The sequence below is a fragment of the Ascaphus truei genome, chromosome 2 (assembly GCF_040206685.1).
Source record: "Ascaphus truei isolate aAscTru1 chromosome 2, aAscTru1.hap1, whole genome shotgun sequence".
Taxonomy (NCBI): Eukaryota; Metazoa; Chordata; class Amphibia; order Anura; family Ascaphidae; genus Ascaphus; species Ascaphus truei.
In genome coordinates this window covers 354,555,517-354,583,403 of record NC_134484.1, presented here as the reverse complement: position 1 = coordinate 354,583,403, position 27,887 = coordinate 354,555,517, and positions in this window count along the sequence as shown.

The following is a 27,887-nucleotide window of genomic DNA, read 5'->3' as shown; positions in this document are numbered from 1 at the left end:
GGTGCTAAACCCTCAAACTGAAGCAGAGGACAGGTACAATGCAGCCCATATATCTACAAGATCTGTTATAGAGAGGACATTTGGCCTACTCAAGACCAGATTTAGGTGTCTGGACAGAACTGGTGGGGCTCTTCTATACAAGCCTCAAAAAGTGTCTGATATTATACTTGCCTGTTGCATTTTGCACAATGTTGCACTGAGGCACAATGTACAGTCAGACCTAGCTGAGCCTGTGGTAGACGAGCATCCCACCCATGTAGCTGCTGAAAATGAACAAACAGCCAGTGGTGGCCAGACACGCCAGAATCTCATCAATTCATTTTTTTCTTGTAAGTACAAACATATATGTTCCAAGTTCTAGTTTTATACTTACATTATGTTATCTTAACAATAATGTTTTTTTATATACCCTTCTGGTAGGACACAGATGAATATGGGTTGCACACCTTTCTTCTCTCTGCTGTGTGCACAAAGGGATGTGGCACCGGTATGTTATTGTTGCACAGGTTATATAATCCCTCTTCAATTTTACTTTAGTTGTGTGTATGTGAATACAACTGGGGTAACAAAGCACTAATATTTTAGCATTGTGTTGTTCCTTATGCTAACACAATACACATATTATGCCCATACTCATTCATGCTTCTAGTATGCTTACATACAATGTTATTGGTGCAGTGTAACATGTACATCCATATGATATGTACACCAGCCTGATTTACATTTTGAATGTCATGAAATATACATGGTGTTGCACATTTAACACCAAATACACACTTTGCTGTGTTGTTTACGGTACTGAAGATGGCATGTCAATGTTTGCAATTTATATATTGTTCCTTTGCATTATAGGTATATCTCCAGTATGACTGATCATGGTATGTATATTTGCTGACATCTCTCATAAGATGTGCCTACATCAATCTTCCTATAATTATTTGAAGTCAAAACCCAACATATTGGTTTAAACACAAATGTTACATATATGTACTTTCTGTATCATGTATATGCATTTAGCTACTCTTGAGCTTTCATGTGCATTGTATTAGAAAATGATTACTCCCATTTCATCACATTTTATGTATGTTTCCTTATAAATTCCATTCATGTAATATAGAGGTGTTTGGAGACAAGGGGATAACTGTAGTTATTTCTTTACTTACGGGAGATCATTCATCACGGATGAAATTGACTGATCATAAAACTCCATGCATGAATGCCTGCAATCACAACAATGCGTACTACATCTTATATTTAGCAATGTTGGTGTTTTGTAATGCTAGGAATTAATAGTCAACATTAATTTACATTTGTGACATGTGTATGTATAAGTCACACGTGTGTGGATGTGTCCTACATGTACCAAGTGTTAAACTGTTAACAGAGAAGACAAATTTGTCACTAATGTTACTGTCATTTAGCATTTCTAATTTACCAATATGACAATGTTGGTAATATTTTTGCAATATAAATCACGTCACTTCATCATTATCATGATGATAATTATCAAGTATTGTCACAATTGTAACGTCAATCACGTGCACATTAGCATAGACACACTTTGTAAGACAACTGTTTGTGTCTGTATCAATTTGTGTAGGATCCATGTATAACACCGACAAATGATAACACCAGCTTTATTATGGTAGCTTATATCATCATATTGACTATACTATGTATTTTTAGAACGTTTAATAAACACAGTAAACTATAGTTAGTTAGGTTAATGAAATATACACAGAAACGTACTTCATTACATGATGTTGATGTCATAATCAGAACATCATGCATTGTAGGGGACCACAACATCTGGCCAATAACATTATTTGCTACAGTCCCAAACCATTTTATCAACATACCCATGTAACAAGAGATTTTTAACAAGAAATGGCTAGTTGGTTGTAAGTGTCCTTTACATTGGGAGAAGGAGTGGCTCAGTGAGTAAAGACACACACTGGCACTGAGATTTTGAAGCAGGGGAGTCTGGTTCAATTCCCGGTGTCGGCTCCTTGTGACCTTGGGCAAGTCACTTTATCTCCCTGTGCCTCAGGCGGCAAAAAATACATTGTAAGTTCCACGGGCCAGGGACCTCAGCCTGAAAAATGTGTCTGTAAAGCGCTGTGTACAACTAGCAGCGCTATACATGAACATGCTCATATTATAATTATTATTATTCTTATTATTATTGTTACATAGTTTCGACAGTCATACGTTCCATTACACAATATAATTCACAAATGTTTTAGCAGAGTGGGAATGGTTGTTATATATAAAACACACCATGCCATAAAATGATAGTAGTCATTAAAGAACACTCAATAAAAATTCATGAGGCACTATTTTGCAACATCATTATGTTAATTAAGTGCTTATGCAATATAGGCATAAGGGTATCACATTTTTAATTGTTTGTTAATAAGCGCTGCAAGCAATATAAAATTAGTTCCATATGTAGTATAGTAGTCGGTGGCTCCTCCTCACAATCATCTCATATAAAGGTAGACTCTTCTGAAATCATACATTGATCCGATTGTATCTTCCCCGACATCTCTGAAATACAGCAAACACATGATGGTCAAATATGGCACCTTACTATATATGTATCCGTGACAACGCATTACACAGCTCTACTGTATATGATTGTGTACATACACACGTCACTCACTTATATGTTAGAAGTACAAGTGTACATCAGTATGTAATGTTTCTTTAAATTTGTAGCAGGCATAACTATGTATATGATGTGAACGTTGCCTGTATACTGAAAAATGTGCGCGCACATCTTAGTGTGCGCACGCACTTCACGCTTGGCTGCACTAACTGTTAGCGCATGCGCAAAACAAAGCGTACGTTGTGCGTTCAATACATCTTGAAAATACCATTAAACATAAAATCTTTATTTCAAATACAATGAATACGAAACTACATTCGTTCTAAACGAGTACATCTGTATTCTTTTTAAACAGACGTGTTTGGACAGAAAGGACGGCCGATAACACAATGCGCAAATGCAATACGTGTGACGTCATGTTAAACCAGCGTGAAACGCACGCTAACACTCCTCCCACTCAATTAACATTCGGCTAACGCCCAGTGTACGCCCCCACTGTATGACACACTGCAGTTACCGTTACTATAACAAAACATGACAGCCAATAGGCTTTGAGGCGCGCACGTCGCTTGGGGGCGGGACTTACATCCGTAATCCTTTTTAAGGACGCCTTGGGCCATGACAAGGGTCCCACGTCATACGTGGTGGACCCGCTTTTAAATGTTGTAGATGTAGCATGATAACAAAACAGGTATGTGTTAGAGTTATGGTAAAATGTTGCTAATATGTTTAAAGTGATAGGAAAGTACGTATATTTATTCCGTCAGCAATGTGTACTACTCTTTCAGGTTCTACTATATTGTATTCGGAAACAATTTGTTTGTGATCGCTACATGTTATGCAGTCTGCTATGTTACGCTGTATCCACGCATTGAAAGGGAAAATGGTGGTTAGAAAAAAAAAAAATATTTAAACGCAGAGTCAACTCATAACGGTTGTTATATTTACCATTCTTCTAGAATTAACTCTTCGTCTGGCTGCAACTGGTCGCTCCAGAAATGCAAGGCTTTTTCATCCACGCTTGACCCACCCGCTGAATCCAGTATGACACACATCTCCTCCATGAAGCGCTCATAGGAATCGCCACTGCTTTCTTCAAACAATTGGTCGGGAGGTATGTTCATTTCTTCGGGTACCCATTCCAATGCATTTTCAGCTGAAAGGCTTGGTACATAATCATAGTAGTTATGTTCTTGTACAATGTGGGTTTCAGGAATGGAGGGTGCAGATATTGCAGCAGGTATCGATTCACACGGAACAGTAGTAGCGGATCCATTGCTATTGGCATTAGGAATAAATATGCCTTTAACCACAATATATGTGCCTTCTTTCACAGTGAAATGTTTTTCTTTGGCAATCTTCCAGAAACCATAGTTGTGTTCTAGCTTATCCTGCACACGTTCAAAAAAGTCATTAGTTGATAAAGTGAATGTTATTGAGGAATTAAAATTGCGCGCATGCCGACGGTTTTGGTAATAAGGATATTTTGCTCGAATCAAATCATAGATTTGGCGTGTGCTTGCTTGGTGTCCGCAAGTTGATAAAATAGCTTCTGAAATCATGTATTTATAACCTAAATTCGGATTCATAATTGTCACCAATTCATCAGCCATTGCAGAGTAGCACAAAAGATGTGTGCAGGTATCTGTTCTTTGCTCATCAAAATGAAACTGCTCAATGGCTAACAAATTGCTGTGTTTCCTTTTCAAGGTCAACAAAAGTATAAACTGTAACTCCTTATTTCAAACGCCAATTGGATTTCTAGTTATAATTGCTTGAACATTTGTGGTTTGTGATAGCCGCATGTGGGACAAACATGTATCCTTTTTTTATCTCGTTTCTGAAAACATTACTACACTTTTCATTCAGTAACATTGAGTTTTCTTGCAAAATAACAAAGAGCAGTGTGTGAAAATAGTGCTTAGACAGCCATATCAGTAAATACACACACCTGCAAAATGAAATGTTTTGTTCCCACATACATTTCTGTGTGTATTTGAAAGTCTGGTTAAGTCCCTGTCTGCATGAGTTTAAATATGTGTGTATCTATATATATATAAATATATCTCTCTCATAAATATATATATATATATAAAGTGTATATTGTACTATATGTATATTGTGTGTATGTGTATGTGTATGTGTATGTGTATATATATATATATATATATATATTATATATATATATAAAAAATTAAAAAAAATTTTTTTTTTATATATATATATATATTATATATATATATATATTAAAAAAAATGTTTTTTTTTTTTTTTTTTTTTTTAAATATTGCTGGAGTACACACAACATATTGATGGCAGTAAGTAGGCCTTGTATGAAACCTATTTAAATGGTGATAAACATGAGTGAATTAAGTAATAAACATTTGTTTGCACCCAATAATGTTAGAGGCTCACACTTAGTATAGTTGTCAAACATTAGGCCTGTATTATTAAAATAGTGTGTTTTCACAAGGAAGCATGAAGTGTATGTTTTTTGTAAATACATCTATACCAGTTTAGATAGTACTATATATACACACACACAGACACACACACAGTGTGTGTCTGTGTGTGTGTGTGTGCATATATCAATACATACTACATATATATTAGTATCAATTCAGAGATGTTCTTGAAACAAGAACACATAAATGATTAAAGGACAACATTACAATGGCCACCAAAGGTAAGTAATATTTAACACAAAATCCTGCTGTACACGTACAAGAAAGATGTTTGCAGTTAAATAGGTGCTTTTATAATTGCATGAAAATAATATGCACATGCAATGATTACATCAATTAACACACCCAAATGCAATGTTTTGCTGCAAAGTCAATGGCAGCTTCTCTAAACTTAGCAACTGGCTCCTGGTGGACCATTACTGAACAGACGATTAAAACATAAATATTTATAACACTATTCATTAATTAGGAGTGTTAACATTTCCAAAACTTCACGTGTACAAAAACATACTTGAAAGTTTGGAAACAACACAGTCTTCAGCATACATACAATAGTAATTAGATAATCTGAAGTCAACAAAACAAGGCCAAAGACATATTTTCTGAATTATAACATTTATTTTTTTTGTTCCTTTTGCGAGCGAGTAACAGGCCTGCTTGTTGTCTCTTGAGTTTTCCTTTTTCTTTTGCCACCAACTTTAGGCACAACAGAGCCACTTTGAGTGGCCTCTGGCACTTCACGGGCAGGGCTTGTGGCCAGTGACTCACCTACAGGGCTTTTGGGCAGTGACTGTTCACCTACGGGGCTTGTGGCCAGTGACTCACCTACAGGGCTTGTGGCCAGTGACTCACCTACAGGGCTTTTGGGCAGCGATTCACCTACAGGGCTTTTGGGCAGCGATTCACCTACAGGGCTTTTGGGCAGTGACTCACCTACAGGGCTTTTGGGTAGTGACTGTTCACGGACAGGGCTTGTGCCCACTGACACATGTGAGCAAGTTGGTAGACACTGCACAAGTGATGGTTGGTCTGTTTCATGTGTGTCTTTTGTTGTTTTTGACCAAAAACTGGTCAGTAGTAACTGCTTGTGTTTTCTTTTTGTGGCCTCCTTTGTAGGTGTCAGCTGCTGAATTTGTACAGATGGCAGCGGTAGGATGTCGTCAGGAACCTGCACAGCAATGTCTGCTACTTGACCGGTAACATTTGGGCCTGGTGAATGAATATCAGATGAATGTGGTGAAAACTGACCTGCATGAACAGATCCTGGCTGTGAGGTGTTGAATTGTGGTACATTAGTCATTCTCCAGTAATTAGCTTGTGTTTGCTGAACAACTAATGCTTCGAATGAGGTGTTGATTTTTTGCAACTGTTTAGGCACTTCAATGAAGACTCTGTGGAGATGTGCCAATTGTGAAACTGTTTCTTCCTGCAGTGCAATCATCCTTTCCAGCACTGTCATCAGGTCAGAATGGCGACGATTTTCTGCTTCCACAATTTTTCCCTCAGAAGCTACAATTGCATCATATGTGGTATTTGCTGGACGTTTTGGCGGTAAAACAGTTTCAATTGGAACCTCTTCATGGTCACTTGCTTGTATTTGTGTGTCTATGGCGGCGGCGGCGGCATCATCATCATCATCATCATCATCATCAAAATCCTCTTCATCATGTTCTACAAATAAATGTACACATTATTAAATGGCATGTTAATCTCTGCTGTGTTACTATGTAATTGTACTGTGTCATAAGTAACAACTAACATGTTTCCATACGTTTTATAACCTCACATTAAAAACTACCTTGACTTAAGAATAATGTTTGGACTCAGTATGAAATATGAGTGAATGAAAACTTGCTGTAAACTCACAACTCCTACATGATAGTTAACATCACTAACACAATACAAGTTGGCTTACACTTCATTTTCACTGACACTAAGTAATCCTATTTAAAGAAGATGTGCAAAACAAATAATGAACATGACAACATAACATATAGAAGAGCACATATTATATGGCCACCAACTGATACACTCACCTTCTAGGTGTGTTGAGCTGGCTGACCCAGGTGAAGACACTTGTTCAGTCTCAGGTGACACATGTCCTTCAGGGGCAACTATATATAACAATAACATAAGTTTTACATTTACATGTGTAAATATTGAACAAACAGTTATTGTATGTTCTGTATTTATGAGTACCTAACAGCATCATTTCCTTAACCCAAAATGTGTGTGTGAAAGTGAACATAAATAGTTGTAATAACAATGTACATGCCTGTGTACTTAGAACTTTTGAGTTCCCTAACATAAAACATACTATGTTCCTGCAGTAATGCGTGAGGATAAATAGATTAAATTTGAACATAAAAATCATATGTTGTGTAGTGATATCAGTATCATAATGTACATAACTATCATGAGATGACCATTCACAATGGTTATCATGAAGGTGGTCATATTGCACAAAGTGTTGTTTTTGGTAGAGGATATGTGTGGTACATTAATATAAGATGTGGCACACATGAATGTGGCTGCGACTAAACAAGACAACACATGCAGTGTGTGATAATGTGTCGTTGATAGTAGTAGTTCAACTATAGATATGAGTGAACTAATGTGTGACGTACGGTTTGATAAGTAATGAGTTGTTGGGGCATTTAGTAGCTAAAGTGAAGCTTTCAAATGAGTGTGATTAACTTCAGTTGTGCTAGTCAGGTTGTAAGAACGGTATTCCCTTCCCCAAAAAGCCTAATCAGCCACACCTTTCAATGACTTGAAACAGGTGAAAATGGTGTGAACTAAGTTGACCCTAAAATGAGGCTGTAATTAGTGTGTGTGCTGAACCCCACCCCCTCTGTTGAAGTGTATGCTGTGATGAGATATTAATTGCAGCTGCTTTAACACAATGGTAGATGAGCTAAATAGTCGTGTGCAGTTTTTAAGTTATGAAAACAATGACATAAAATATGATACGTGTGCCTCATTATGCTGTCTGTATATGAGTTAAAGTACAAATGGACCTTTTCATAAACAACTATAGATGTGTTAGTGCAAGTGATGTTTGTAGGCCGTTGCATGCAATATATTTGATGCATGCTTAAAATAGGCAGTAATGTCATGTTTGTCGGAGTAAAATAAATAAAATACACAATAATATTCTACATATTTCTGTTCTGTACCTGTAGCTAGTAATAATTTCTCATTAACATGTGTTACACATGTGTACTACCCTGTTGTTCCCCATCTTCGCCCACCATCAATTGCTTCCACTGCAGCAATGCATTTTGGGAATTCACATGTAAATGAGCACGCAATGGCACGTGCTATATTAGTTACTGCTTTTAGTAGGACTACAACATATATGTCTATTTTGAGATATATATATATACAGAATCAGACATATACATATATAGATGCAGGTATTCTTATATTGTGAAGACAGTATAAAAAGCAGTGTAACTATGCAAAATAACTGTAAGCAACGACACGCCTAGTACAGTAATATTTCTCACCTGGTGGAAATTGTGAGGGGTAAATTCCTATATCACGGTCACCAGGTAAGCCTTCCACGACGACGGGAAGTAATTTTGCCCGAAGCAGCTCCTCCAATGGACTTAATATGAGACGTTGTGGTGTGGGCCCACCTCCAGTGCCAGTAGCATGCACGCGTTGGTGTTGTATTTTCTTTTTCAATTTGGACCTAATATCATCAAATCTCTTGTGACAACTCCGCTTGTCCCTCACATGATTCCCACACGCATTGACACCAATGACTATTGTGTCCCACATCTCTTTTCTGCTTGCTGAACTTGTCCGCCCTTGAAAAACATATAAAATATATGAGGTAAATTAATAATAATATAAGCACCAGTTTCCTACACTGCTAGCTGTTCCAAGAGATAGCAAACATGCTGTTTTATGTGTAATATGTGAAGCACATGAGCATTCACTACTAAACCTATACATGTAAGCAAGCTTGCATTCATATTGTATGCAGTTATGGCAAATTGACCGCCTGTGTTTAGTTGTCCTTGTAAGGCATGATAAAAAGCTGTGTTTCCAGACTAATTAACATAGAAAGATATTGTGAACCCATATTTGCATATGAACAAAACTCAGATGACCTAGGATCACATGTATTTTAATAATAAATGTAAAGGTACACTTACCTAGTAAATGTCCATATATACTGTCATAGTGCTCCAGAATGCCAGTGACAAGAGCTGTATTTTCCTGGTCATTGAAGCGAGGATTACGTGGCTTCTCCACACGTTTCTTCCGAGCAGGTTTAGGGTCAGAGCTTGGCTGGTGCTGACTGGACTCTCCTTCTTCCAATGGAAGAGCCTCCAAAAGCTGCCCACCAGCAAGCACGCCACCACCATCCACCCCATCTGCAACTGCGCCACCAGCAGCACTCCCAGCACCAGCACTCCCACTCCTAGCACCAGCACTCCCACTCCTAGCACCAGCACTCCCACTCCTAGCACCAGCACTCCCACTCCTAGCAACAGCACTCACACTCCTAGCACCAGCACTCCCAGCACTCCCACTCCCAGCAACAGCACTCCCAGCAACAGCACTCCCACTCCCAGCAACAGCACTCCCACTCCCAGCAACACCACTCGCAGCACCAGCACTCCCACTCCCTGCAACACCACTCTCACTCTCAGCAACATCACTCCCCTGAACAGTACGTTCACTCCGACGCGTACTCGCACGAGTAGCACTCCCACGTCCACCGGCATCACTCTTCCCACGCTTTGCGGGCATACTTCCAGCACTCACAAAAAACAGACAAGAAATGTACAGGCAATCACACGAAACACTTCCACATATAAAACAAGACAAAGATGTAAACAAAACAACAAAGGACAAAGCTCACCCAATACACAACAAGTCTCTCAGTCAATATGCAAATCTTCAATCGTCCAGCTCTGTGCGTCTCTCTCTCTCTCACTCCCAACAACACAGAGAATGATTAGCAGTACACGTTGCCTTTAAATATGGCGCGCAATCAAAAACATGCTTGTTTCGCCTGATTCAGCAAGATTTGTGATTGGGCAACCTATCAGCACCCCGCCACGCACGCCGATACACCTGTGTGTGATCGGATAATCATCGTGAGAGTGGGCGGATTTGTTTTCGGGTTGATTTTGAATGTATTCGGCACTTACTGCATACGGAGAGGAAAAATCGCCAATAACATGACTAATCGGTAAGATTGCCGATTTCACATAATCGACGCTTACTGCATGAGGCCCATAGTCACATATGTTTTAACTGAGGCCCACAGAGTAGACATAAACAACAGATTAGTATGAGACACAGTCACACTTAAAACAAAATCCCTAAAATGTTTTTAGTTATATTTACTTGCCATCTTTATATACAGTACATTTTTATTTTACCCATAGCCTGAATGGTTGTGCTAATACTGGTTGTGCTAATACTGCCGAAGTCAGTTACAGTACTAATGAGAATTTTCCCCCAGAGCATACAGTTAATGTTGTGGTAGCAGAACTCATGTATATGAAGTTTGCCTATTCTCCTTGCAATGTTACCCTTGACTGCATTTAACAAGCACGTCCTGCTAAACCTTCCCTCTGTAATTTGTAATTAAGTCATACTAGCAGGATTTTCTCTTAGTGGGAAAAGAGGGCTTGTTGCACGTAAAGGCATTTTACTAGGTTAATGTTAAAACTGTACAGAGATATATACTACATGAGTGTCCACAATTATATCGTTTCCCCCTCCCAATATTTACATTGTACAGTATGTGTGTTTGAGGCTGGAAAGCTATAATACATGTGCGCATAAATATTACTGTATGTAAAAAATCAAAAGTTGCAACAACAAAAAAACGTCCGTCTGCAGTGAAAGAGCATAAAAAGCACTAAACATAGTTGTCCTCCTTTACTCCTAGTTTGATCATAAATATCCAACTGGGATTAAGCAATCATACTTTGACCATCTGAATGTACCTGGAGTGCTTTTAATGTGGCAGTACATAATTTTAAAATGCATGAATTCAATCTTCCTTTTGTAAGCTTTTTCATGCTTTCTAAAATGATCCCTACCCTTCCTTTCTATTATGTTGCAGATCAGAGCCAGTTTCCTGTACATGGCTTTTTATCGGAAATCACTGCCATTTTCTCTCATAGTATTCATGGTTTTTGCAGATGTTGAAAATAGTAAAATAAATGGAATACTCTTTAAACTGAGTTTCCCCAAAAGCTTAAGTGTGATAGCAAACCTGACAGCTTAAGCAATGATGTCCTTTCTGACACTCATTAGACCAGATCTTTCCTTTTTCATTCAGGTTAGAATTTGTAAAGCAAAGATCCGACTTAGACAAGTATATACTGTACATGTTCAGTATGTCTCCAATGGATACAGTAGTTTTCTCCTTCAGCTGTGCTCTGTTCCATGAGAATGTTGAAATTTAATGATAATGCAATTGTAAGTGTAGCCCCTTTCCCTATGACTAAGAGAACTACGCGGGCGACCACGCATGCTGCTATACCTGTTGCGCAAAGGAGTCCCAAGCCTCCGTCACTGGGAGCCTGGGATGAGCTCCTTCTTTCCATTCGGTGGAGCGTCTCCACCTATGAGGGATCCCAGCAGAGCGAGATGGTCCCACATAGGACTCAATAACCACTATACTCAGAGTATAATATAACTTCTTTACTGCTCACACTATACAATAACACACTCACAATATAATATCACAATGCAATTCTCAACACAATACCCAACACCAGGGTGTGGTTTCCCCAAAGTACTGAGGGTGCCCTAAGCACCCCAACACCCAGTGTCCATAGAACAGTCCCACCCAAAGTGTGAGGTAGTGCTACCCCTGTGTGGATCTTGGGTGCACTTATATACCTCCCTAGGCACTCCTGTACCCAGGTACCGTTGTTAGTCAAAGGATCAGTCAGGTCCCACGACGTGGGGCCTCCAACAATCCCCTCTCTCCTTATGAATCCCGATCCGCTGTGTGAGGTGCGAGCTCCAGCTGGAGGGTCTCACACAATGTCTCTGTGGCCTGGTCCCAGATCGCAGGGCACAGCATAACCATCTGGTCACCAGTACAACAGCACGTCTATGTACTAATGGGGAAGCGTCCCTATCTGGGGCCTTCCCTACGATACTTAGCTGGTTGTGACTCAGGGCCTAGCTGGGGCCTAAGGGCAATGAAACACTGCTCCCTAGACACTTCCTGCTCTGTTGCTTCTCTCCATCTGACTGAGCACATTGGCTCCTGCCCCAGAGGATATCCTGCTTTCTGCTCTAGCACCAACCCTTTTGGCTGGCTAGCCCCATGTGGCACCCTACCCCAAAGGATCCTGGGTCTCGTAGTCCCGCGTGGTGTCTTGTGGAGGCGTTTTAAGATGGCCACTGCACGAACACTACTGCACATGCGCAATGTGCCCGGTGGCGCCATCTCCAAGATGGCCACCCCACTCTTCTCATTCTGCGCATGCGCCGAGTCTCGCGCATGCGTACAAGCTCCAAAATGGCCAGCTCCAGTCCCGGAGCACCAGTGTGGCTCCCAGATCTTGCGGGGTCTACCAAGCAGCTGACCAGTTCCTCACCCTGTAGCAGAGTAGGGGACTCGGCTACATCCTCCTCCTGGTGGAGAATCCAACGTCCCCACTTGGGAACAACATATGTACAGGAACTTTATATAATGGAAAATGCACATCATACATACAACTTAACTGTAAAATAAACATCTAAATGATATTGAAAATGTCAGTGCGCACGGTTATGATGGAGGCAAACCGGCTCCGAAACAGCTGCTGAGATTCATGGTGAGGTGCCCCAAACAAATCATAGGCCACTTGAGTTGAGGGCGTCTCACTCTTTGACTCCTGCGAGTCTCTTCTCCAGCATCTATTTGGTCAGGGAGGCTACTGTCGGCTTGAGGCCCTGGCCTTCTCATAAGGTGTGAACCTTGGTTTGCATTGTCTCTAGCAGGTACAAAGCTTAGACTCCTTGCTTCGATTTGTCGGCTCGTTGAAGCCGCTGGGGAAGGTAGGTGGGGAGAAGTCCCCCATTTGTCTCCGAATGGTGTTCGCAGGGTTGCGTTTTTTTGCCGAGGCTCCTCTGGCTAGATCTTCAGCAGATTGTTGAGGACTTTGGCCTTGCTGGAGTACCCTTCTACGAATCTTCGGTAGTATCCATCCCCAGAAAGGATTATAGTTCCATCACATTATCTGGCCTGGGCCAGTTCCCTACGGCTTCGACCTTAGCGAGGTCGGTAGCCACTCATTCGGCAGACACGATACCCGCCGTCTCCATCTCCTTCAGGACGTCCCTTACATCCTCCACATCTTTGGGAGCTGTGCGTCTGGAACGCTCCCAAAATGGTGTGGCGTTATTTAACTGGATCGTGTGTTGAGCACTCTCGCTGCAGCCCACATCCATCTCACTGGTGGAGAACACTCTTGGTGTTCCACCAGCTTGTCACTTAGCCATTTCTTCCACTCCATGGGTAAGTCAATACCCCGAAGTCAAACTGCAATCCTGTAGGGGCTTTTGTACAGTAGTCGCATTTACGTGAGCCAAGGATTCTATCTGAGTAACTGGGTATATCCGACCCAGGGCTTACCCAACGTCAAATCGTATAGGATGAGGTGAGATGTTCTGGATGGTCACCTAGAATCGCTGAGGAAGTGAAGACTTCCATTCTTTCATCTCTGGCACCACCTTAAACCCTCTCTTGGCGTCCTCTTTAGGCGTGGTCTCCAGGGAGAAGTACCAGTCGGCCTCGTCACGGCCCGGGTAGTAAGGTACAGCGGCTATGTGCCTCGCACCACCTGTTGGAATCTCTGTCAACCCTTTCTCAAGGTTGAAAAATTGTCCAAATCCTTCTTGGGCAGAGATCCTATAGCATTCGTCTTTGAATTCGGGGTGAATCTGCAATGATGATAGGGGTAATTCGCCGGCTTCTTGTAGACAGGCCCAGATCAGGGCTCTCACCCCATCCACGTTGGTCCCCAATATGATGGGGGAACTTGGGTGTTCCTGGGCTCGGGACATATCAAGGCTTCCACTTCCATGGGTGGGTTTTGGTGGATTTTGTTGGTATTGAGCTGCGGTATATCTAGCCACACTTGAATCATGCCATCAGTGCGGTAGTTTTCACTACTGTAGCCCCACAATTGAATCCTTTCTGCCGACTGCATAGGCAGATGCTTCAGATGCAGATCGTAAAAAGGCCGGTAGATGATGGTCACTTGTGACCCAGTGTCCAGCAACGCAGAAGAGTAGATACCCTCCACTAGCACACGTATTATGGCCGCAGGTCCCACCCGGTTATAGACGCCTGATTGGGGCTCCTCTTCAGAGCTAGGCGCAGGGCACTATCCAAGGATGTGGACTGCTGTTCTGCCGACTGCACAGGGAAGGCCATGGCTCCTCGGGTGGATGTATCTGATTTCGTACAATCCCATACGAAGTGACCTTCTTTGCGGCAGTTAAAGTAACGGTTTCTTTGGGTTGCATTGAAGCCATGATTATGTGCCGAGCTCCGAGGCGTCCGGGGTGTTTGGCGTGGAGGTTCCACAGTGATATCCTCCTCGGGATTCACCTTCGCACTAGGCTTCTTGGAGGGGGTTACCTTACTCTCTCCCTTACTTTCGAGATGTTTTGGGAGTGTGGAATTGCAATTGAACCTCCTGCTTCTTTATTTGGCTTAGCAATTCTGTGAAACTAGGGGTTTTCTCCGCCAAAGTTGCACATCGCATCATGAGAGCTATACGATGAGAGGGTAGAGATCCTTTCATAAGCTGCTTGAATCAGTACTCATTCACCACTGTTGCAGAAATAACTTGCTTTGCGAGTAAATCCCACAAGAAAAGCTGTAGACGTCGGACAAACATGGGTCGCTCTTCTCCCTCCTTCTGCCGGAGAGCACGAAACTGGGCCAAAAGTTTGTCTTCATACTCCTGTATGCCATAGGTCTGGTTGAGGAGTTCCACCAACTCTTGGGCGGTGTCTTCTTTCTCCTCTAGCTCGCGGTGCATTATCACAATGTATGCTGCTGGGGGCCACAGACATTCAACTATCCTTTGTCTCTTCACAGCTTCTGAACAGGACCATTCCTTGAGCCCTTGCAGGCTATGGTGTCTCCAATTCCCAAACGATTCTTCCCTGTGGTGGTGAGTGATACCCCAGAGAAAGCTTTCAACTTACGGTAGTTGTGTGCCTGCGAGGACTGCACTAGACCGTCCACCAGTTGCTGTATTACTCCTCCAGCGTCCGAGCCTCTGGCCGAGCAGTGAATACGGCAGCCAGATCGGTAGGTGTGGACTGACTCTGGACTAGCTTCGTTCCGTAAGCTAGCCGAACCGCGGGAACCACCACTGATCCTTTTGAATAGTTGGTTACCGGAGGCCATGGCGCTGGCCTCACTCCGGCGGGGACTTCCTGGGGGAGGTAAAGATGTAACCACCAGGAGCTCCTCTACGCTTAGCCAAAAATGGCTAAGAGCATGTTTGCCCATTTGTTTGCAAAACAAAATAAATACACAATAAAATAACATTGACATAACAGTACAATACATTACACTTGTCAATATACCCATTGATTGTGACTGTGGTTAACCATGCCCACAATATGGTCATGGAATGCCACAATGGCAATGAATGGGCAACCTAAACAGAAACAACCACCAAATAAAATACATTACAATTCAATAAAAACAAGCATTTGCCAATAAACCCATTGATTCTCACTGTGGGTAAACCATGCCCACAATATGGACATGGATTGCCACAATGGCAATGAATTGGCAACCTACAAAAAAAATAACCACCAAATAAAAGACATGACATTTTAATAAAAACAAACATTTGCCTGAAAGGGGCATAGATAAACACATTGCCAGTCAATGGGCATTCTAAAAAAAAATACGCAATTAAATAAAATACAGTCAATGTGTTTTGTTTACCTTTGCCGGGATGAAAATTCACCCTCCTCATTCAACTGTGGCAATAACTCTTGCCCCACGACGCAATGATCCTCATCAGCATGATCATGGCTTCACAAGCACCTACCAGAATTTGGGGATCTTGGCTGAGCAAAGGTTTTTGCTTTAGTGCATACTGGATATACTGTGAAGATGTAGCACGACTTACTGTCTTCAGTACCGTTACAAGGCACGAGATTCCACACACAGGAACACTTTGTGCACCACTGTTCGGCAGCCAACAGAATCACATGCAGCGGCTTTGTGTGCTTTATGTTCACCTTTCAAACTGAATTATTTTATTAAGTATATGATTGTGGGAATGATATTCAGCATAGGAAAATCTTCACAGTGGTTTTGCAACAAAGTGACTTAACAAGGCCTCCCATGTTATTGTATAAAGCAGTAAATATTTTCTTAAATCTTTCACCAATGTATGTTACTAAAACATGTTTCCCTAATTGACTTTTATTAATGTTATACAGATGCAGCGGCCGTTATTCGAACATTTCACGGCGCCGTTTTCGTGTGCGCTGCTGTATTCCACGCGGCATTCACGCTGCCAGTCACACCAGGCACACGTGTTTATCGCGGTTGCTTTTGTTTGAATTTCATGGATTCTGTTTCTTTGGGTGCAATGCTTCGCGTATCGGTGGCAGGAATGAATGAATTGTAATGTGTACAAACATGGGTATTCCGAGGTATACAACGCGTGAAATGTTCGAATAACGGCCGCAGCATCTGTAATTTGTAAGGACCTCGTCTGTTATCTGACATTTCCGAGCATTGAAAGAGTGTACTTCTGCGGCCGAGTTTATTCGAGCATTTGCCCGTTCTCGGCCGCAGCAGTAACCTGGCGCGCGCCGGAGGGTGCCGGGCGCGCGCCGAAGCCTCGGAGGAGAGGCCCGCCGATCGGGGCTTCCCCCTCTCCTTACCGGGTCCGCCGGGTCCCCCGGAACGTCCCGCCGCCGTCGTGACATCCGCGCGACACCAGGGCTCCCTCGGGGAGCCCTGGGCACGCGAACAGGCAGCACAGGCACCCGATGATGCGTGACCGCGCATCGGTGATGCGCGGCACGCTGAGGGAGTGCGGCACGCAAGACGGGACATATCCCGGCTTGCGGAATGAGCCGCACTCGGATAAAGTGTGCCGCCTGTGTATGGGAATAAGGGGTGTGTTACATTACACTGAACAGTACAAGATGTGCATCACTGTAGCAATAGCCTCGGAATACTGTACATTGAATTGCTGTTAAAGACACACTGGCACCGCCTACTGCTACTGCAAAGTACTATGGCAGCCGTGAAACACAATTTGGTAGCCGTGACTCAGCCACGGTAACGGGGCCGCAACATGCAATGAAGTGCATGGGAATTGCACTTGCTTTTGCACAGTTATGGGAACAGTTAGTCTTGCTGCCTCCTTAGGCTTTAAAAACTTGCACTCCACTAGGTCTCAATGTGGATTGGGACCTTAGTCATTATTTGTGAATATATATATATATATATATATATATATATATATATATATATATATATATATATATATATATGTAGAGGTATCAGTACCGTGTTAGCCGAGCTTCAATAACCAAAAAATAAATAGATGATACCGTTCTGTGGCTAACGAAATGCTTTTATTTGTGCGAGCTTTCGAGATACACTGATCTCTTCTTCCGGCGATGTTACAATGAATGAAGCAAGCAAAGGGTATTCTTAAAAACAGTGTCTCTTGGAATGTTATCTGTGCTTGTCCTTCCCCCGGTGTGGATGAGATTTATGGCTAGAGGTGTTAAATTGTTCCTGAAAGTAAGTGATGTAAGAGTGTGTGTGTATATCTGTGTGAATATAAATTAAAGGAGAGCCCACCGTGTATACAGTGCTTTAAAAAAGGGGTGTGTGGAGTGGGAGTTAATATAAATGGTGTGGGTAGGTGTGGAAATCTGAGAGATAGTAGGATAACTAAAAGTGTGTGTGGATACTATGTGGTCCCTATTGGTGTATAGGGATGGAAAAACAAGGAGTATTGGTATGTGTAAGAGACAGCTGTGTGTGCATACATATAGCACAGTATGTACAGACATGGTCTTAAGCGCTCATGGGGAGAGAGTTCACTTGTGTCAGTAATGACTCATAAAATTTCGATCTCTGTTAAGGCCTCCGTTAAGTGTCCCGAACAGTTGCATAAATTTGTATTCATGCAACCGTCTCTCTTTCAGTGTTTTAAGATTACCTTTGAGTATGGCAACCCTCAGATCGTTCATCTTATGGCCAGAGTCAGAGAAATGTTTGCCGACAGGACTGTCTCTTGTTCCGCGTGTGATGCTGTGGCGATGCAGGTTCAGTCTCTTGTTTGCCACTTCGTCAGGAATCAAGTGGCAAGCAGCTACGAAACGCGTAGAATCTATCCTAAACAATTGTGGAGGACACTGTCTTGGGGCCGATTGATGAGCTGACGTAAGGAGGTGCTGGCATACGGACCAGAGAGACTACAGCGGGAGACAGAATCTTCCATCCTGACCGCTACGTCACAGGAAGTGACGTCACCGGACGTGACGTATGCGGAAGGATTACCAAGTGACTGTATGAGCGGCATCCCCCCACGAGTCACCTACGGCTCTCTCCAACGATTGTAACTACAGTGCAAATGTGAGTGTAATACCTGTGTGTATTTATGCCATAATATACCCTTATGCGCTACACCATTGTGTGCTCTCTCTTTTTTACATCCTCGGGAGGTACACTCCAATGCACGGACGTCCTTAGCCCATTAGATGTACTGATCTGACACTTGTAACATCAGAAGGCATCCTTTATACCAGGGCTCCAGTCAGAGAGAGAAGGGTCTCTGACACGTCTGTCATTCACCTATATATTGTGAGTGTGATCCTTTTGAGAGATGTTGTTTGCACCTATTGTATCTGATCTGCACTATTATCTCTTTCATTTTTTCCCCTGTTTTTTATTCCAAGAATTGAGCTCTCCTGCCACCTGGAAGAAAACGCACGAACTCTGGACCTGGACAGTCCTTTAAGGGTGTAGAGCTGCTATCTTTATATTTATTTTTTCACTATTGGTGAAGGATTTTTTCACATTATTATGTTCATTTATTAATCACGTTTATATCACTTAATTGTTGTTTAGTCACTATTAGAAGCGCCCAGTACCATTGTTTTTGCTATAGGTTCACAAGAGGCCTGAGTCTCCGCTTGCTGGGAACCTGGGGTGCTCTCTGGAACGTTTCTTAATCAGCGCCTCCACCTGTGCAGGATTCTAGGAGTATAGAATGTCCCCTACACAGGACCCACATATATGAACCACATACACCAAAGGTATATATATATAACGCAGGTTTACTATATGCAGATAATACAATACACAATACACGTGCATTAACCATATAACCACAACATCAATAACTGTACCACTCTGTACCAAATGTCATTCACTCCCGCTTAGGAGCGTATACTCAGTGCCCACCACCATGTACCCCACACACCGTGTCCACAGTAGAACCCTTGTCCCGTGGTCAGCGCTGCCACTATGTGTGAGTACTCTGTTGGTGCACTTTATAACAATACCTACCCGGTGCGGTGGCACCTGGCGTTAAAGGATCTTCACAAAGGATCCGGCGATTTCCTGCACGACATCCAGGATCCACCCGCATGGTGATCCGTCAGGGGCGATCCCACCCTGAAGATAGTCCAGCTCTCTTACTGGTGTAGGCTTGAGCCCAAGCCTCTTGGGGGAAGCGCAGCGTCCGCTGTGTCCCTAACTAACAAACAGCTAATGGGGCAGGGTCCCTAACCTAGGGCCTGCCCCTACAGCACCACAAGCTATCAGGTGGCTCAGGACCTATCTGGGGCCTAAGGGGGCTGCTGGCCTAATGCAGCGGGTCACGAAACCCTGCACTCACCTCCTACTCCTAGCTCTTCCTGTCTGCAAAAACCCCGCGAAATGTATCCATTAGCTCCTGCAGGGCAATCCTTCAGCCCTATTGGCTCCCTGGCATCACGTGGGTCGCTGATGAGGCTCATGGGACTTGTAGTCCCTTCCAAGAGCCTTCCCTGGTAGGCTAGGGTTCGCGTGCTATCACTGCACATGCGCAATGTCTCTGGCTGGCCGCCGCGTCTCCGTGGGTACTGCGCATGTGCGAACTCACGCAAGATGGCGGCGCCTTACACGGGAGCCGCCGAGGACCTCCGGAGCACCAGAGTGCTCCCTGCTCGGCCCCCACCCTCCAGAATGGCTGGCGGGTCTGCCGCTTGGCTCCGGCAGCACCCACCATCGATCCTGGCCACGGAGGTAACAGGGGTCGCAGGGCAGAGGGGGTGACCTGGCTACATATATATAAATATATATATATATATATAGCAAACACAGGGGGTGCCCAGTGCTACATCCAAATGACAAAACATACATGGTAATAATGATTGTAATTATTACCATGTATGTTTTGTCATTTGGACGTAGCATTGGGCACCCCCTGTGTTTGCTGTATTTGTGTGCCACAAAAGCCCAGTTGCACTCTATGTGGCATTACATAGTCAAGATTAGGTGGGTGTGGGCGTTTGAGCTTGCTGGGTGTGTGTGTTAGTTTATATATATATATATATATATATATATATATATATATATATATATATGATACATTTGATATTTTTCTAACATATTTTGCAATAATTTATATATTGTTTCAATATATTCCTGTGACAGAGTGGAGAAAGCCAGTAGAAGACAGTCAAGGGCACAGAAGGTTAATGCTGGTCTAAGATTTTGCAGGAAGTGCAATGCAGGTAAAAGCAATTAGACAGCGGGATGGGGGCTGTTGTAGTAGAGTTCAGAGAGAGAAGAGCTGCATGAGGGAGCTCTAAAAAAACAGCAGCTCACTTACTATAAATAAAAAAAAACACAGATTGCTTTATAAACTGTTAAGAAGAAAAGGGTACTGGAGGCTAAACTGGAGTCACCAAGAGAGATTGGCCTGTGAGTTGCCAGATGGCGTTTTCTTTTTTTCTCTATGAAGGTTTGTTACAATTACCCTGTATCCCTTGCCAAACATACAGGGAAAATATAGTGCTTGATCTGAGTCTGTGAAAAACCTTTAAAAAAGGAAGCCTGACCGGGCTGTGGCTATAACAAAAATAAAAGCCAATGCTGTTTAACTTGAAGTTTCTATCTAACCGGTTATTATTTTGGGGTCCCTCAGCCAAATCGTTCACGCATGGTGTGAGAAGTGGGAGGTACCCTTCCTGCTGAAGGAAGGAAGAATATCCAGTTTTTAAAGTGGAGATGGAGAAAATGTTATAATGACTAGCTGAACAACAGCAAGCAGCGTAGGCCAAGTTCAAGGTGACTGCTACGGACGCTTGTGTCCGTGCGCGCCTCCCCCGCATGCTCCTGCAGTCCGGCGATCTGTGCCCAGGCTGCAGGAGTTGGGTCGTGGCAATTGGGGGTGTGGCAGAAGGCGGGGCGAACGTGTCACGGAGCTTGTTTGCTGAACCAGCTCCCGTGACGCGACTGCCGCCCCAAATATCATTTCGTGTTGTAGCGGCAAAGTGTAGAAGCGTCAACGCTGCACTTTGCCGCCGGTGGAGTTTTCAGTCTGAACACTCCCACTAAACAACCTGAAATTGCGACGGACGTGCACGCACACACAAGCACGCACACGTCTTCTAGCAGCCACCCTGAACTTGACCTTATTCAACAACAGCAAACCCTACAGCTTATTCAATAGCAGCAGCAGATTCAGCAGCAGCATATCTTAATTTTCTTCTATAAAAGATCACTAACAGCACAGGTTTAAGGATATCCTCTCATTAGCATAGGTGGCCCAACCATTTTCACTGGACCACCTGTGCTCAAGCAGGGATCTAGACTGTTAGTGTTCCTTGAGGACTTGAGTTGGGGAACTCAGTGCTAGAGCAGGAGTACGGAAACTGGGGGCGGGAGATTATTTTGGGGTGTGTTGCAGTGAACATCAGTGGGGTCTTATCGCAACATTGTACCAAGTTTTTATTTCTCTGGAATTTAAGGCTCCCTGCTCACACCGTTATATGGATCCATGATTTTCAGGTAGAATTTCTTGGGAAGATTGGCAAGTATTTGGGTCAATGCAACGAATACATCACTATGCAAAATATCTAAAGAGAATATTTACAAAGTTATGTTCAGAGGTTGAGGCAGATTTATCCAGGGACCACAAATCTTTGCTGGAGAGATTGCGGTGGCGTCAGGAATATGGCCCATATCTGGTGGTTTTGCCCCAAAATGCAGAGATTTGGGGGAATAATGTAGAATTTGTTACAAGAAACTATTGGGATAAGAATCCCCCTAGACCCGCTTATAATGGTCCTGGTTAAGTCGCAAAATAACTTAAACCAAAAGATATCTAAATTATTGTTACGCATTCTGACCGCGGCGAGACGTGCAATCGCAGGGGCCTGAAAAAAGTCCAAACCCCCCTCCTGGAGAGAGATTATCTCGAGAGTAAATGAGGTGCAATCTATGGAAAGACAATTTATGTGAGACATAACTCAAGAAAATTTCAAAAGGTCTGGGAGCCCTGGTGTTCTAGGGGGAAGATATGAATTTTTGAGTTACTGTGGACCGAGGGCTGTATTTTCTCCCAGAGACTTGGTTACTCTGTGTAATCTGTGGAGTTATGGTTGTCTGGTGTCGTTGCATTTTTGTTTTTTTTTATACCAGTGTTACATTTGTGGTACCTATCCCCCCCATATTTTCTATTTCTGTATCCCTTTCCCTTTGTTTTTCTAAAAATGTAAATAAAAAATAAGTTACCAAAAAAAAAAAAAACAGATCAAGAAACAGCTCAACATGTTTCTCCCTTAGGGCTTTTTTAAAGGGCTATGCAAACCCCCTTGAGTCCCTTTACCTCCTTATATAGCCCTAATGTATCCTATGTGATAGGCAATCCTGGAATCGTGCCTAAAAAGCATTCCAATACAAAAACACTTTATACAAATGTATAAATTGTCAAAAAATATAAACACTTTTTAAAGGAGTCTGTTGCAAATAACACTACACTCACAAACAACGTTGTACATTGATTTCCCTATTCAGACTTCTTGGGTCAAATGTATCCAAGACAGCCCTGGGAAAAGCCCTAAGGGAGAAACATGTTGAGTTATTTCTCGGTCTGTTTTTATTATCTTACAGCAGTTTATGTTGATGCAACTGTGGTTTGCAATAATATAGAAAGAAGTGAATTTATTCGTTATCCCTGACTTGGTGCTGAGTCTGGTCCTCTCTGCAAATATGAGAAATTAATTTTAGAAGATGATGATCTCAATACACAATTTGAAACATTGGAACAATTATAAAATATAGAAATGAGACAGTGGCGTGATGCTGTTACTGTATTTTAGAACAGTACCTAAGCCATTAATAGAATCCTAAGAGGTTTAAGACTTTTTAAACAACCCACGTTTGATTTAGATTATAAAACTTTCATGGAGAAGTGGAATAGACTGCTGCATAACCGCACTTTCAAGCTGATGCGACTCCTAGTGAGTCATAGTAGAAGAAAGTGTAAAAACTGAATATTAGCTCCAGGAAGCAAAACATACTGTAGAAGAATCCTGAATAAAATAGATCAAGAAATTATAGAAATAAAAGGTAGGCTTTCCCATTTAAAGAAATGTAGAATTATGTAGAAATTGAGGTAGAAATGAAGAGTAGATTGGACAATACTGAAAGGGATATTATATACAACAAACAAAGACAGATAACATTATGAGGGCGGTTGCCATCGAAGCGTGAACAAATTTGTGAGCAACGCCTCTGATAAAAAATAAGGCATAATCAGAATAAAAGACATACACGGAGACTTCCGGTGACGTCACCGCACATGGACACATAGAAGGAGAGCTCCCGAGCCCCCGACTGTATAACACAGTACAATAGCGGTCTCTGGACCCCAAAACGCTGCCGAGTGGAAGCAAACAGCAGGGGAAGGCACTAGACATGGCTAACCGCCCGAAAAAACGGCGCAACAAAGCGTTTCCAACTATTTCCCGGCGAGTCAGAAGTCCGCAGGGAGCTGCGGCCTGTTCCAAGATGGCGACGCAGCTAACTCGCGGGAAGGCCCTGGCGGTACGGCCGACAAGGAACCCGACGGCGTGAGTAGGGAAATAAATAAGGAATACCTCGAGGCCCTGTTCACCAGGATGAGACAGGTCTTCCAAGGCGATCTCTCGAAAGCAGTGCATACCTTGCAAGCTGATATGAACCGCCTATCGGAACGCACAGACGTTATTAAAAATAAAGTGGACAGTCTGGAACATGCCCAGTCCTCAGTAGAGGACGAAATTAACAGAATGCAATTCGAGATTCGGGCACTCAATGAGCAAGCGGAAGAACAAGAAAACCGTGACCGGAGACAAAATATCCGGATCAGATATATCCCAGAGGCGGTTGACACAGACTTGCTTCGCCCATACTTGATTGACCTGTTTAAGGACTTGGCCCCAGAGCTCACGCTCGACAGGATGGAGATGGACAGAGCCCACAGGGCCCTGGGACCAAAGTCTACAGATCCCAGAAGAGCAAGGGATGTCATAATCAGGCTACATCATTACCTGACAAAGGAGGCGATCCTGGCGGCCAGCAGAGAGAGGGGCACAGTGCAGTTCCAGTACGCAAAACTGGAAATATAGAGTGACCTCTCAAAAAAAACGATTGACAGACGGAGAGAGCTAAAGCCTTTGACCCAAAAATTAAAGGACAACAACATAAAATACAGCTGGGGTTTCCCCTTTAAGATCGTGGTAAACAAGGGAGGCAAATTCCATACTCTATCTTACCCCGAGGACTGCACACGGTTCCTAAGAGGCGCAGATAGGACCCAGGAGTTGCGGTGGCAATTAGGGGGTCGTGCATGCGCAGGAGAAGCACGCACGCGGCCCCAATGCTATAGCAGCCTCCACGGGACTACAACTCTCAGGAGGCATAGGGAGGCAGGCACCAGGTGCCTCATAGTGGCCAATGATGGCCCAGGATTCCCTGGAGGAGCATATAGATACATTTCGCGGGCTTTGGAGCAGGCAGTTGAAGCTGGGAGCAGGAAGGGGGAGGAAGGGTGTAGGGAGCAAGTGGCTCCTACACCAGGTAAGGTAGTTCCCCAGATCCCAGGCAGGCCCCAATCCCCACCAGGGTAGGGGGTAGGTACTGAGGGAGGGCCCATAGGTTAGAGACTCTGCCCTTAGGTGTGTGAGTGTGCAGTCTTGTCGGTGTCACGGCTGGTAGTGCTGTGAGCGCTGACAAGTAGGCACAGCGAGTGAGTGCAGTGGGTTGCTGCAGGTTGAGTGTGTGTGCAGTGTGTTGGCTGCAGAGGTTAGGCTGAGTTAGTCAGAGGGGATCCGGGAGGTGAAGGGAGAGGTAGTGTGGGTGCAGGGGGTCAGTGACCCACCTGCATAGGATAGGCTACCCCGCAGGCCCTTGGAGTTTCCCCTAAAGCCATTCAAGGTTGCTGTGCTGTAGGGACGGCCTATAGTACAGCGAGTGTCACGTTAGTTCACGGAGTCAGATAGGGACTCCATTGACGCTGCGCACCCGTGCAGAAGGTTGGGCGCTGCTCTTCATTGCGGCTGCAGAGGCCATCATGGTGGGGTCTCCCCGGACGGTGGATCCTGGATGTCGGGACGGAACTTGACGAATCCTTTACGAAGTAGTTGCAGATTCGAGCACTGGAGTGCTTGGCAGGTACCATATCATCAAGTGCACCAACACCGGTCATCAGGCGCTGATCCCACCTTAGGCTAAACTCTTTGTAGGAACACTGAGCGAGTGGTTACAAGACTGAGCCTATACCATATAGTACCGTACACGGACACGGTGTGGAGCACACGGTAGCGGGACTGAGACAGTACTCCGTAAGAGGGTGGCTAAGCCACTACCGTTATAAGGACGGTACCAGTTATTAGGATATGTGTTATTGCTAATTTGCATGTTAGAGTGATAAGGTTGTCATGCATTATCATATTACATAAAGTTGTTGCATCACATGTGTGTGTATGTATTTCTTGCCCAGGGGAATCTCACATCACGGGGATCCTGGGTAAGTGGAGGCGCTGCGCTAAGTAAATGTATGAGTGTTAGTTACCCCAGGCTCCCAGCTAGCGGAGGCTCAGATCTCCTGGAGCCACAGGTGTTGTACAGCGACCATTAGTTCCTTTGGGAGGGTTCAGAAAAAGGGCTACATATGCTATACGTAGAACCTGTTCTAAATTGGTGGCACTTACCAGGGTATAAAATTTAAGTTAACGCCAAGGCGATCAGGGTAGCAGAGGAGTAAATCGCACCCTTTGAGCAGGCCATAGGAGACATTTATATCCCTCTAGGGCCATCTAGTGGTGCTGTCTCAAACCAAACCTATATTATAGGTGTAGCCAGGTCCCCTTTGGCTCCCCGGTTCACCATTGATAAGGCAGAGAGGCAGGAAGGTTCTCTAGAGGTCGCGCAGGCTCAGTTAAGCATAGCGGCGACCATTACAGCTTTGCACAGGCGCAGTAAGGATAGCGCACGCGGTCCCAATGCTACAAAGGTCCTGAGTGGACTACAATTCCCAGCAGCCTCTGGGGATTGCCCTTTCACCCACATCACGTGCAGCCAGCCAGCAAATAGGGTTTTGCAGCTTCTCCTGTGGAGGAAGGCTACAATGTTGTGGGGACCACGTTTGGCAGTTGGAGCTGGGAGCAGGAAGGAGGAGGAAGTGTGTAAGGAGCAAGGCTCTTACACTAGGCCAGGTTACCCCCAGGTCCCAGGTAGGTCCCACTCCCCACTAGGTTAGTGGGTAAGTTCTTAGGGAAGGCCCCTTAGATAGGGACCCTGCCCTTAGGCGTGTGTAAGTCTAGTCAGTGGCACAGCTGCCGTGCTGTGTGCTCTGACTAGAATATGTCAGAGTGGCTTTGAAGTGCAGCCACAGCAGTTATTTGGCTGTGTCAGTGAGAGGCCCCTTATAGGAAGAAGGGGGGTTGCTTTCTAGTTGTTCAGTGTGTGTTATATCACCAGTGCCAGTTGCATGTGGTGAGCTGCCAGAGTCTGGGATCAGACAGAAGCTACAGGGAGAGTTCTTCTGCGTGCAGGGACTAGGGTAGAGGTATACCCCAGGGCCCAGTTAGTCCCCTATGACACCAGAGGAAGCTGTATGGTATAGGGTCGGCCTTAGGACAGGTACTCCTTCACCATATTTAGAGAGCAAGAGGATTTGCTGTCTGACAGTACCTGACTGTCAGTACAGCACGTTCAGAAACTGTGTTAAAGGATCATTCCGGCTGGAGATTCCTTTCCTGCAGAGAGCAGCGCAGCACGCCGTGGGATCACTGTGCGGTGTTGCTGAGTCCAAGGATTTTCCTGACCAGGACTGGTCAGGGAGGTAGTATACATTAGGTGCACCACCGGGCCCCAACACAGGGAAGCGCTATCGCTCACACTCACACTTTCTTTACTGTTGTGGACACTCAAGAGACTGAGGGGAATGTGATGATGGACATGTGGGTGGGGGGATGGTATGCATTCAGAGTGATGCACTGTTATTCCTATATTGTTTTGATGTTATGCAAAGAGGTGTTATTGAAGTTACAGCTCATGCTCAGTAAATACTGTTTATTCACACGGTGTGTATTTACTGTATGTGGGTTCTGGTGAGGGCATACTCCCACCCCGTTGGGATCCCTGATCAGTGGAGGCGCTGCACCGAGTGTAAGTATATACCCAAGGTTCCCCGTGGCGGAAGCTCAGCTCTCCTGGTTGCCACACTGTGAAGTAGTCAGATACACCTACCCACCTCAATCTCACTTAGGGTGGGGGTAAGAGGG